The 13,740-nt window shown below is 46.1% G+C and overlaps 1 protein-coding gene across 1 annotated transcript in view; it reads left to right on the forward strand.

The window, feature by feature from the left end:
- The window catches only part of PITPNC1 (phosphatidylinositol transfer protein cytoplasmic 1), a 239,127-nt gene that overhangs the window by 177,217 nt on the left and 48,170 nt on the right, over positions 1-13,740 (forward strand). The window lies entirely within an intron of this gene.

The raw sequence follows: 13,740 nt of genomic DNA on the forward strand, positions 1-13,740 counted from the left end.
TATCAGTTGTGTGGCATAGGCCCCACGACCCTGGGGCCACCGGTGCTCCTGGTGCCGGGGCACGTTGTGGGACCATCTTCTTACTAGAGCCATTGAGATGCTGCTGGTCCAGATTTGCAGAGTTCAGTGAATTGAAGAACTTCTGCTGTCACCTGTCAAGTTGATTTCCTCTCCCATGGCCAGACAGCTCTCCAAACGAGTACAACTGGGACATTTACTGTGGGTTCTCCAGTTTGATAGATAAGTAGCTTTTAAAACAAAAATGACAGTGTGCCTGTTGCCACTTGTTAGATTCGACTTCAGTTGAAGAGACTTCAAAGGCCTGGAGCTAAAAGATCATTGTTCAACGTTGCCTTGAGTGTTAATGATTTATGACCCTCTAATTTAACGAAAATAGCAGTAGCTGAGACAAAGTACTGATTTCCAGGTCGTGTTCCCCTGGGAATTCTATCAGGGACCTATGCACTGGGTTCTTTGGGAGCCCAACAATTGAACCATAACCAAATGTCATCCCTCCCCTCCCCCGCCGCCAAAATGAATTCATTATTCACTATACGGATCATTGCTTTAGTAAAAGAAAGACTTGGCAGGGGCCATGACCTTGAAAGATGAGTTGGTGTGAGTCAGTTAGGTAAGATGGGGAAGAACCTTCATGACACAATGAGGAGGAAGAGCCAGGGCGTGGAAGGTTGAAATGGTGAATTAGAAAAGCGGATGCTCTTCCTCAGGGAGTGAGGCATGCCTGGAGCAGTGACGAGAGAAAAGAGGACAGATCAGGGAGTGTGAGCTGATAGGTGGACACAGGTGTACTAATTCCATACATTTGTGCAGCATTTTGGAGCTTGAGAAGCACCTTCATATCCACTCTCTCACCTGGTCCTGATGGCTCAGTGAGGGGGCAGAACACAGAGAGCGCTCATTTCCAGAGGGTGGAATGGAGGCCTCGAGTTTGTCACATCAGTTCCTAAGCCATGGAGCCAGGATTAGAACCAGGTGTTTTGACCCCTGAATTCTAATGAAGAAACCATTCTAGCATATTGGGAAGAAAACATGGTAAGCGTATGGATGGATGGATAGATATCTATATATCTATATCTATATCTATATCTATATCTATATCTATATCTATCTCAGCAGAGTTCCCCACCTTTGCCTAGAGAGGTATTTAGAACCAATCCCACGGAAAGGAAAACCAAACAAAACACAACCTACCAGACAAATGTAACAATTTGTTCCTTTATTTTGTTTTTTCTGACAGTAGATGCAATCTCTCATGATTCTGAAGTGGTTTTGGGCTGGTGCCCGTGACATTGTTTTGCCCAGAGAGGCACGCCAGGAATGAGCTGGAAGGAGACACAAGGCCCTGAAGTACTTCAGGACGCTTGTGTGGCAAACAAGAGGCAGAAACTCTCTGGCCTCTGGAGTGAAGCTGCTGGCAGCCTTCTCGCAGCTCTCCCCATTGCCTCCTGCCTCCCCGGTGTGGCTTCCCCGCCACACGGGCTTCAGCGAGCCATCTGTCTCCACCACTGATTCCCTTCCCTCAAGGCTGAGCTAGTAGCTTCTCAGGGAGAAGCAGGTACTAGGCATTTTTCTCTGTCAGGAACTCTGCCGCTTTGTGCAAAGGATTCATTGTTGAGGCTCAAGAAGGGTTTAAGGAAGGATGGGGGGCGGGGGCGGGGGGTGGAGATCAGAGTCACCTTGATGTGGCAAACCCCAGAGGCCCGGGCTCCACAGCGAGCCCCTGACGGCTTCCAGGTGAAATGTCGATTTGTCAGCTTCAGAGAAAACCATGGGCTCTCGTTCCCAGAGACCACCCTGTGAATTGCAATAAGAAGAACTGGGAGAAATTGCAACTATTTTAAGCTCCGCTTCTGAGACTTATTTTAGGAAGCATTATTGATCATCCTGCAGGGAAACCATCCAGCGCCTCGGGGGCCTGTGTCCCCACGTGCCCGTGGGCCGCGTGGGCCTGATCTCATGGCAGCCTGGGTGTCCAAAGGGGGCCATGGCCTAGAGGAAGTATTCGGATTGAGGCCGCTCTGTGCCGAAATTAGCCCAAGTTTATGAAAAGAGCCTTGTTCCAGCTGCCCTGGGAACCGTAACTTAGAAGCGTTTTTTGTGCTACTGAAGCCTTTTTAGCAAATGAATTGTGTTGGAGCATTTGTGACCCTTTCTGTATTGCTTGAATGTACTTTCCTGTCCTTTTGTTAATTAGTTGCCATGAGCCAGAGCACCTTATTAGAACATTGTTTTTCCAATCAGAATCTTTTTTCTCATTGGTCACTGTGTCATTTTGATTACTGTCTCATGAACCTTCTTCCCTACCTTTTCATCTCACCCGAATGAACCAGGGTTCACCACTGCTCCCTGCGTTGGCCTTCAGGTCACAGCTCGAAGTGGTTCTCAGCCCTCCTCTGGTGTACCAGAGCTCTTCCTGGACACATCCTGGAATAGAAAGACGTGTCCTTTCCTTCAGAGGGGTCACAGTGTGAAGTCATTCCAACTTTGTTACTCTCTTTTCCACCTTAGATCTCCACCCTGCCCCGTGCCCAGCACCCTTTCCTCTGTCGCCCTCACTTCCCAGGTGCATTTACCAACAGCTTTTTATTTTGAGCTTCACTGATGAGCAATGCCCTTGTCTCTTCTGTACAGTTGTCATTGGGTTTCTGTCCCTGTTGAATTGTCTGCAACCTTTGAGGTAGGTGGAGACACGACAAGGACAAATCTCCTCCGTTGGCCAATGTTGAAGAAAAATTTACTCATAGCGCTCGTTAAAGTTGGTAAGGCCAGCCTTATTCAGGGGGACTAATACAACGGGTGTTTGTCGTCAGGGAGAGAGATGGGCTCAACTCTGAGCACAAGAAAGACTAGTGGAGATTGCCAGCCAAGGTGCAGGGTGGGGGTCAGTAGATGGAAGGGGTTTCTGGCTGACTTGACAGGAGGTTTTCTGTTTGTTTGTTTGTTTGTTTTAGAGAGAGAGAGAGTGCAAGCAAGGGGAGGGGCAAAAGTAGAGGGGGAGAGAGAGAATCTCAAGCAGACTCCCCGCTGACCGTGGAGCCCAACATGGGCTCCATCCCATGACCCTGAGATCATGACCTGAGCCGAAATCAAGAGCTGGTCACTTAACTGACTGCACCTGACCCAAACACCCCTGACTTGACAGGATTCTTGCTGAAGGCAAGCCAATGTGGTAGCAAAGAGTGGTAGATTTCTCCCTAAATGTACCTCAGCAGGATTCTTGCTTAAAAAAATGGACTGAACCGGCCAAGGACAGAGCCCAAGTGGGAGGTCTAGTCAAAAAGTGGACCCGCAGGTGAAAGTTGGGTCTAGGGGAGAATCTTCATCACCAGCCTGAAGTCCACACTTCATGTGCTCAAGTTTGCTTTTCATCTTCTAACCTCTTTCTTCTGACCGCACACATTTAATAACAGAACAAAGAAGGCCAGGTTGCCTTCATTCATTCAGAACAATGTGGCCTTGTAGAAAGGCAACTTTGTCGACTCCAGGGAGTTTCATCTTGGGTTTGAGAAAGGAAAGGGGTCTCCCCCACCAAAAAAAAGTGGAGAGTTGTATTAGTGTCCTCAGGTGGCCATAACCATTTACTACAAACTGGGTGACTTAAGACAGCAGAAATGTAATCCCTCACAGTTATGGAGGCCAGAGGTCCAAAATCAAAGTGTTGGCCAGGGCTGTGCTCCTTGCAAAGGTTCTGGGAAAGAATCTCTCCTTGCATCTTCTAGTTTCTTGTGGCTCCAGGCATCCCTTGGCTTGTGATAGCATCACTCCAATCTCTGCTTGACTTTATCTGATCTTCTCATGTGTCTCTCTGTGTCTTCCTCTCAGGACGACATTCACTGGTCATGAGATTTAGGGGCCATCCTAAATCCAGGGTGATTTTCATTCCACAGACTAGGAGGTTTATGAACAACAAATTTATTTCACAGTCCGGAGGCAAGAGGTCAAGGGGCACCTGGGTGGCTCAGTCGTTAAGCGTCTGCCTTCGGCTCAGGGCGTGATCCTGGCGTTCTGGGATCGAGCCCCACATCAGGCTCCTCTGCTGGGAGCCTGCTTCTTCCTCTCCCTCTCCCCCTGCTTGTGTTCCCTCTCTCACTGGCTGTTTCTCTCTGTCAAATAAATAAATAAAATCTTTAAAAAAAAAAAAAAAAAAAAAGAGGTCCAAGAGGCCAGCATTGTTGGGTTCTGAGTTGCAGGCTGCCAACTTCTTCCTGTGTCCTCACGTGGTAAGAGAGTCTAGGGAACTCTGTGGGGTCTTTTCTGCAGAGCACTAATCCCATTCATGAGTGCTCTACCCTCATGACCTCATCTCGCCACAGCCCACCACCTCCTAACACCATCCCATTGGGCCTTGGTTTTCAACATAGGAATTTTGGGGCATCACAAATATTTGTCCATAGCAATCCTTAACTAATTAGATTTGCACAGATCCTGTTTCCATATAAGGTCACATCCTGAGGTTCCTGGTAGATGTGAATTTGGGGGAGACATTATTCATTCCACTACAGGAGTATGGATACATCTGCTTATAAAGAAAAATCAGTAGACACCCTCCCACCCTGCAGTCCCACTTCTGGACATGTACCCTAGGGCAATGAAAACTTGTCTTCACACAAAAGCCTGTCCACAAGTGCTTTTAGCAGCTCTGTTCATCATTGCCCCACGCTAGAAATGGGGTAATGAACAGATTGTGGGGCATCCACAGAATGGAATAGTACTTAGCAATAAAAAGGAGTGAACTTTGATTTACGCAACAGGATGAATCTGAAAGGCATTATATGCATGACAGGAGCCAGTCTCAATGGGACAAAATCTGTATGATTCCATTTGTATGACTTTTTTTTTTTTTAAGTAGGCTCCATCCCCAGCGTGGAGCCCATTGTGGGACTTGGAGCCCATTGTGGGACTTGAACTCATGACCCTGAGCTCATGACCAGAGCTGAAATCAAGAGTCGGGTGCTTAACCGACTGAGCCACCCAGGCATCCTTGTATGAAATTCTTATTTTAAAGATTTTATTTATTTGAGAGAGAGAGAGAGAGAGCATGAGCAGGTAGGAGGGGCAGCAGAAGAGGGAGAAGCAGGCTCCCTGCTGAACAGGGAACCCAACTCAGTGTTCGATCCCAGGACCCTGGGATCCTGACCTGAGCCGAAGGCAGACATTTAACCAACTGAGCCACCGGAGTGCCCCCTCTGTATGACATTCTTAACAAGAAGAAAACTTAGGGGCGCCTGGGTGGCTCAGTCAGTTAAGCGTCCGACTCTTGATTTCAGCTCAGGTCTTGATCTCAGGGTCCTGAGATCAAGCCCCATATCGGGAATCCATGCTGAGCAAGGAGTTTGCTTGCTTGTCCCTCTCCCTCTTCCACTCTCCTGCTCACCTCTTTTTCTCTCTCTTGCAAATAAACAAATAAAATCTTTTTTAAAAAAAGAAAAGAACTATAAGGATGGAGAACAAATCAGTGGTTGCCAGGGGTTCGGCATTCAGAGGGTGTGACTATAAATTAGTTTTTTGGGCTGATGAAAGGGTTCTTTTTTTTTTTTTTTAAGATTTTATTTATTTATTTGACAGAGATAGAGACAGCCAGCGAGAGAGGGAACACAAGCAGGGGGAGTGGGAGAGGAAGAAGCAGGCTCCCAGCAGAGGAGCCTGATGTGGGGCTCGATCCCATAACGCCGGGACCACGCCCTGAGCCGAAGGCAGACGCTTAACTGCTGCATCACCCAGATGCCCCTGATGAAAGGGTTCTGTACCTTAATTGTAGTGGTGGTTCCAGGAATACATCCCTGTGTTAACATTTATAGACCTGTACACCCACCAAAAAATCATTTTTAAAAAGGTTGTTTCAGGGGCAGGGAGTCTAAAATAAAAAACAAGGATCAACATATCTTACTAAGGTATTGACTTGTCCTTTATTTTTTGTGAATGACGAAATGGCACTAGATGTTGTCTAAAGGTAGTTTTTAAAAATTTTGTTTGTCCCATACTAGAAGGATGAGAGGATTAAGATATGTATAACCTTTATGGGTGGTTGCTAATTTCTTTTTTGTACTTGATTCTTCTAATGAAAAACATCTACTTCCTGAGAAACTTTTTTTTAAGAAAAGAAAAACCCTGGAGGGTGTGGGTGCCTTGTGTGCTAGCTCAACCATGAAGGGGCCAGACCGAGCGATTTGGGAGTCCTACCAGTTGTTTCCATGCGCTCGCACTGGGGATGGCCATTACACTGAACTTTCCCAAAGCACCTATCTTGGAAGCCTTTTTGGCAGAGAGCTCTGTTTAGGAGTTTAATTAATTTGAACTAATCTGGAGAAACATTATTCAGTGACTTGTGTAAGAAACAGGCAAGCTTTTGTTGCTGACACCATGAATGCCCCACTTTTTTGGAATCCGCTCCCTCAAGATGGCTCACCATGGGGCGTTCTTTTATACTCATGCTTCCTGGCCTCCCAAGGACCCCCACGGGCATGCTTATCCCTCTGCCAAGGTGGGAGTGGTCTTCACAGTGTTAGAAGCTCTACCTCCATTTGGGAGCCCTGGCCTTCCCCCAGCACGTGCCAGCTTCCCTTGGTTACTGTCCAGAGACCTGTTGATAATGTGCAGAAACCCACGGGTGGTGCCAAGGGAAGCCAACTTACTCTAGCGCCCATCTCCCTCTCTGATCTAGGCTGTCTCCCACCACCCAGAGCTGTACGTGTCCCCATCCTCCCCTAAGACACTATAGGCTTACTGGGTCATGACGATATTCTCCCCAGTTTACTTTCTCAGCCCTTGCTCCCTGAACCCTTTCTCTTCACGGAGGTCCTCGTGGTGTCAGCTCACATCCATGAGAGCTCTGCCCCACCCTCAAACACTCTATAAGGATGGGTAACTAGAACACCTGGAAATTTAACATAGATCCAAAGCAGCTTTCTAAGGAGAGGATTCCCTCAGAGTCCCTTCCTCCCATTGTCTCTCTAGAGCCCCTCAAAACTCAAACCCAGTACACTGGAAGGTGAGCTGACAGTCAAAGGAGAGGGGGCTGTATCAGGAAATCAGAACAGTGCATCCAGAACGTTCCATCTAGATACACAGAGGTGTTCTTTGGAGTGCCCCTGCCCAATCCCTCACCCTTTCCACCCCTTCAGCTCTGTGCAGGTGTCATTTCCCCCTCATTGAAGACAGAATTTTCTCAGACACTTGTGGGTGGAAACCTTTGCCTTCAGCTTGCTTTGCTACTCCCACTGGCTTTGGGAAAATAGTTTTCCCTTCTACACTGAAAGCCTAATGATACTGTCCACAAGGGAGCATTCTCTGGGGAAGCACTGAAGTTTACCCAGCAGCTAAGACAAACTGGCCTAACCCTGACAGATGAGTTTCCTTTACTCAGCCTTAATACCCCCTAAATCCAATGGTCAGTGGAGCATTTAATGAGGATTAAGTCAAAGCAGTTCACCTCCCATCATATTACCAGATGGGGCTCTAATTCGGCTCCAAAACCAAGGTCCATTTAGGAGCAGATCTGGGGCCATCCTTTACCCCTGCACCTCCAGCACAGTCAGACAGTTCTCTGGGGCCCCCCACACAGAAACCCTAGCAGCCATAAGTTATACCCGAGGCTCTGGTGTCTCAGGACCACACCATGCATGCACATGGTGGGGCCCCTTTGTACACAGCACCAAATGGCCGATTTTTTAAATCACCCATGCTAGTTAAATAACGATCCTGGGCCCTGAGTACTATGGGCCATTGCTGAGTTTCCTCCTTGCTGAATTGGACTGGAATACTCTTTGTCTGAAGCGTACCTTTTCGTACTCAGTACTTTAGTAATATGTAGATTATATTTTGTATGGTGGTGTTGATTCAGTCCTGCATTCAATCTAGTGTTCTGTCCGTAATTGTAAGCCCCCGTGTGCTCAAACTGGGGATGAAGTTTGAAGTCACAGTGTTGAACACATAGTAGGCGGTTCATAAATGTTTGCTGGGTTTTTTTTTCTGTGCATCTAGTTTCTTCTTTTCGGACCACTGTCTTTAAGTAACTGCACTTACAGAACAAATAAGTTACCCAACTCTGTATTCTAGGTGGCAGAGTGGGAGAGGAGAAATGTTTATTAAAAGACCAAAGAAGACCATCCTTTTTTTTTTCTTTTTCTAAAAATCTCTGTCTTAGTGGCAATTGGAAGACAAGTTGCATGCTCTTGGATTGGATCATAGAGCGTACATATTTATGAAATAGTCACCATTGAACCGTGTAGGTGTGAAAATGTTCTTGGTGAGAATACCAGTAAAAACGGGGTAACAAAATGATGGTTTGCCTTGTCGATAACTTGGACTATTTTTTCATCCCAGCCATTCGTGCATTTCAGTCTCTGCCCACCAGGTATGCTGCTGATAGATAATAGTCAATCAACCATGAATCAAACTCTAGCCCCATATGCCTAATGTGTTAACCCAGTGACCATCATCACCTGCCCTCCACCAAACCATTGGCCGCGTTGCAAATATAGAGCAGTAAAGTTAAAACATTGTTAAAACAGTCGTTGTGCTTTCAAGGTTCCTTCTTGTTGAAACTGTTCTTTGTTGGTGTGCCTTGGTCAGGTGCTTTACCTGAGATCTCCCAAGCGCTGCAAAATGAAGTTAGAGAACAGTGGCTTAGCTGGGATTCTTTCTGCTTAAATTCTATCTGAAGCATAAAGCAAGATGATTGGTAGATTTTTCTCAATCCCTACTAATCACCCACCCCTACCTTGTATCCTTGATACCGTGGGCAGATGGCGGGAAGGTGAATAAACACAGCCACTAAGCTTAGATCTTTTTTAACTCTTCAATTTAAAAAAAAAATAGACTTTATTTTTTAGAGAGTTTTAGATTTACAGAAAAATTGTCCTGAAAGTACAGATAGTTCTAATCTAAACTTGAATCTTAGGGGTATGTGTCTGGCTCAGTCAGTAGAGCATGCAGCTCTTGATCTCAGGGTCATGAGTTCAAGCCCCACGTTGGGCATGGAGCCTACTTTAAAAGCAAACAAACAAACAAACTTGGATCTTAAACCACCAGAGTAACCATGATAGAAAACGGATGCAGAATCCATGATTCCCAGAATTGTGGATTTCTGAAAAGCCACTGTACCCAGTGCTGTCCCTTGCTAGACTGTAACAAGAGAGATTCATAATCTAGAAAGGAAGAAATCTAGTGCATTGTTAAAAACACATTTCATATTTATCAATGTGCCTTTCCCTTCTGAGTTATGACCACATGACTCATGTTAAATATGGGGTATCTTAGGGTACCTGCCTGGCTCAGCCAGTGGAGCATGTGACTCTTGATCTTAGGGTTGTAAGTTTGAGCCCCATGTTGGGTGTAGAGATTAGTTAAAAATAAAATCTTAAAAAATATATGGGGTATCTCCCTTTTTCCATCCCACCCACCTCCATGTATATTCTCCTGGGAGAATCATTTTTAAGAATGGAGTTGTTAATGGCTACTACATAATAGTTCATCAGATGGATTTATCGTACATTACATGGCTATTCTCCCATACTGGGATATTTAAACTGTTTGCTTCCTTTCTCTCTCTGTTTTTTTCTTGCCATTATAGTAATGTCAGGATGAAAATCTTTGTGCATAAAGCTTTTCCTTTAAGATTCTTAAGATAAATTCTCAAAGCTTAAGCTTACTAGGTCAAGGTATATTAAGATTTTAAAGGTGCTTCATACTTAATGTTCATAATGCATTACAAAAAAGGGAAGATTACTCTCTTTTTATTTGGAATCTATAAGATAATATTTACTCAGGAGATCGCCTTCTCATTGTAGTATTGCTCAGTTTCAAAAGGAGCTCAGTGCTCAAAAGGAGTTTGTTCATTGAGTGCTCATTGCCTAGTGGGGTGTGGGGGGAGGTCAGGAGAGTCAACCGGATTGGCACTGACATCCACTGCAGATGACCTGTGAGTGGGTATGTCCCAAAGATGGGAACATTATTATAGGGGATATAGGGAAGGTACCGCAATTAACTCCCAAACCCAGCTCCCATCTCAGAAGGGAACAGCTTCTGCCCAAGAAGTTCCCAAGACCATCAAGGTGCACAGCACCTGTGTCAGATGCAGTCCTGGTGAAGCTTTGGCTTGAAGTATCAACAAGATGCACCTCATCAAAAAGCTGTCTCAGCAGAACTCTTATTCCAACTCAAAGAGCCAGTGGTTTGACCAGAATTCTGGCAGTTACTGCCATTGCTGCCGGGGAAGCCCAAATGAATAGCTACTCTTGCTGTTTTCTTCTGGGGCCTGACTAAGCCTCTGTCAGCAACGGTGTTGGCTTAATCTGGATCGTGCCCTTACACTGAGCATGAGAATTAGACTGTTTCCCCCCGGGTATGGCCTCTGATTATGCTACATCATGACCACCGCCCCTGTTCCGTTTCTCTGCTGCAGCCCCACTGTGTACCACCCAAGGCAGCTGGCTGTGGAGGGAAGGGGCAGAGAAGGGATGAGCCAAAGAGCACGATGCAGGTGACTAACATGACCCAGAGGTCACTCAACATCACAGGCATTTTAACAGGAAAGAATTATAGTGGTCCTCTGGGTCTCTTGATCGCAACCTCATTGGGACCATGGATCTCTTGGATAATCAAATGAAAGGGCTTGAACCCTTGCTCCAGAAAAATACACCTCCCCAAATTTTGGGTACAATTCTAGGATGTTTCACAACTTCCTGGTACCCATCCATCTAGATAAAGCCTTTTATTTTCAGGTGGGAATATGGAGACCCCACGGAAGTGCAGCGTTCTTACCCAAGGTTACACAGAGGAGATAATCCAGTTCAAACTCAGCTCACCTGATTCCCAGTCAGGCCCTGTCAGCCAATACCGTGAAGTTTCCACTCTCTGTTGAGCCCTCTTTTGAGAATGACGGAAAGTTAGGGTGCTCGCAACCAAGGAAATCGAAGCCCCGCTCATAAAAGGAAACGGAGATCAATTAGTAAGCCATATTCCTGCCATAGATTCCTCTTGGAAAGTAAAAGCTAATGCCCTCCATTAATTCAGTAAGCACTTATGGAGCACCTAAGAGCATCTCCCAAAATCTCTAACTGCTGGGAGATTAATTATTTATTGAAAATTAGAACTCTTTATAATCTCAAGCCTGAAGAGATTTTTCAGTCTCCAGCCTCAAACTGATTTTGTGTGTGTGTGGCTTCGTTCAAGTGCTGGAAGCCCCGCTCTGAAACGTCGGGGACAGAGGTGCTTGGCCATCATCTTCAGTGCAGATGAAGTGTCATGTTAAGGAGGGAGACCAGAATCCGCACTGAAGGGGACCTAAGTAGATTCTACTCCTATTTTACTACTATTTCTGCTGTTCAACACAGCAGAAAAGTTCCCAGTTTGGGAGGAGTTCCCCAACTCAGCGACTCAGATCATACATTTTATTAGTAGCAGGAAGAGAACTGGATTCCAGTTTCATCTTTCTGGAAAGAAGCAGGAAGCACTTCTGACTGATATTTATCTTCCCAGTTGGGTGCCAAGAGGCAGCTTTTTGTCACAGGAGGAGCCTGGTTGTGAAGGCTGGAGACTCGCCCTGAATCTAAACTTCTCTACTGACTCTCATGTGACCCCAGGCAAAGCTCTTTCCATCTTTGAGCCTTGGTTTTCTCATCTGAAAAATGAGAATTTCCTCAGCTTGGTTTTCTTTCAGTGTCCTGATGGTGATGTACTTGTTGGCTCAGCAGAAATGGCTCCTCTCCCTGGCTTCTATTGTCTATTCTTTCTTTGTAGCAAATACTTCATTCCGCTTCAGGGCCCACGCGGGAGGCATAAAGCACACAATAATTTGAATAGGGGGAGTGTAATATAAGGAATTACTCAACAGTGATAGGAGTAACGTATAGATGTAAAGAGAACTCCAAAGGGTACCTAAGACTGAGGGAAAAGACACAAGGAAGAACAAACTTGGAAGGGGCCCCTGTCTGTGGGGGCTGAGACTTCACGGGAGAAAGGTTGTGTTCGTAGCCCACTGGTTGGTGGAGAAGTTGGCTGGGTTTCCTGGACCAGAGCTGGTCCACAGTTGCTAGGCAGTGGCAAACAGCCGTCTGAGCACTGGTGAGATGAGACTGGTAGGCAGGTGTGTAGAGTCAAAGTGTCATGGCTGCTGTGAACTCTCGAGCCCATGGTGGTACATGTGCAAGGCCGCGATGAAGGCCTGAGCTGCAAGGTCACCAGTCAGCCATGTGCTCTGGGCCATGCAGCTGAGACAGAGCACCACGCAGTGTCCCCACGGACAGACTCTGCAGCAGGAGCAGGTCCAAACTCAGGAAGAGAAACCCCTTTCTTCCTGCAGGGTCCGTCCAGCAAATGGCGTCATGTCCTACTTGCTGTAAAGAAGAGCTTCCAGGGACCCAGTCCATTAGCTCCAAGCAGAGACTAACGGGTGACTTTGCAGATGAGAGGCAATAATATGATAACCGGTATAATAGGTGATCAAAAATGTTTGAATTAAATTAGGAAAAGCCACACAATCTGTCAGTAACTCCGTTAACCCCTGTTTATTTCCTCGTCTTTTAGTCCCATAAATTTTACCACCAATAAATGTCAAATCCCTCTAACTTCTTTTGTAATTTACTCTCTCGAAGCTCATTTCCCTCTGAGATGTTCCATTTTGGCACATGTCTTTCTTCTCTAGGCACACACGAGTAGAGGGGGGGCTGGGGGAGGGGCATAGAGAAAGGGGGAGAGGGGAGGGGACAGAGTGGGAGAGAGAGACTCACGCAAATAACCTGAGACCCAGTATTTCATTTGACAATTTTTTTCTGCACTCAAGCTTGAACTCGTCTCCCTACAGTCTCTCTGTTTCATTTCAAAGCCATCCACCTGTCCTTCCTAAACACTCTAGGAGTGTCCCCAAGCACTTGACTTCAAGTGGCAGTGGAAGGAGCCACAGCTGATCCGAGAACCCGGCCTTCTCTCCCTTTAAGGAAAACGCAGTGGCCACCTCGGGGCAGACCGGGCTGTCAGTCTCCTTGGACAAGTCTAAAGAGTCCAGTCTCTGACCATTTGAGAAGAAAATAGGCAACAGAGCAAACATCAGACTTGGAGCATGAATACCAGCACAAATATTATTCAGAAAGTATTTGGAAAGGACTCGTAGTTTCAAAACAAGAATCAAACTAAGGAGAGTGTGGCATTGTAAAGGGCCCTACACCGGCTGTCCTGTGGGAGATCCCATTATTAACAGGCACGGAATTTGTGTCAAGACAATGTTCTTAGGCATCAACCACCCTGTTCTTCCAAAATATTTCATTCTCTACTGAAGAATCAGATGTAATCAGTGTTCGCGGTTGATTCCCCTGCAGGAATTAGCCAAACAGTGAGGCCGGGTTACAGCTAAGATGTCTTCCAAGGATGAAGTGGTTTTGAAAACGTAATCTGTTTACCATCCTTCAGTAGGATTGGGAAGATCATCCCTTTAGATCAGAAAAATGGCAATGAGAAAAACTAGAGGCACTTAATCTTTGCACCAAAATTTATATATATCCGTGTGTGTATGTAGCTGTCTTACATATTTCTTTGCAAGTGGTGGACATCCCGGGGCCAGTGGAACCTAGTGTAGACGTGGCAGGGAGCCACCTCAGTTTCTCCCCAAGCTCTACCTTCTTACCCCTGCATGTCCCAAGTAAATTGTGCTCTTAAATGATCAGAAGTGATACATGTATTTATTCCTGCGTAATGAGATTGGGGACAATCTTTACTTTCTTTCTG

Source organism: Ursus arctos, unplaced genomic scaffold (assembly GCF_023065955.2).
Source record: "Ursus arctos isolate Adak ecotype North America unplaced genomic scaffold, UrsArc2.0 scaffold_24, whole genome shotgun sequence".
NCBI classification, from domain to species: domain Eukaryota; kingdom Metazoa; phylum Chordata; class Mammalia; order Carnivora; family Ursidae; genus Ursus; species Ursus arctos.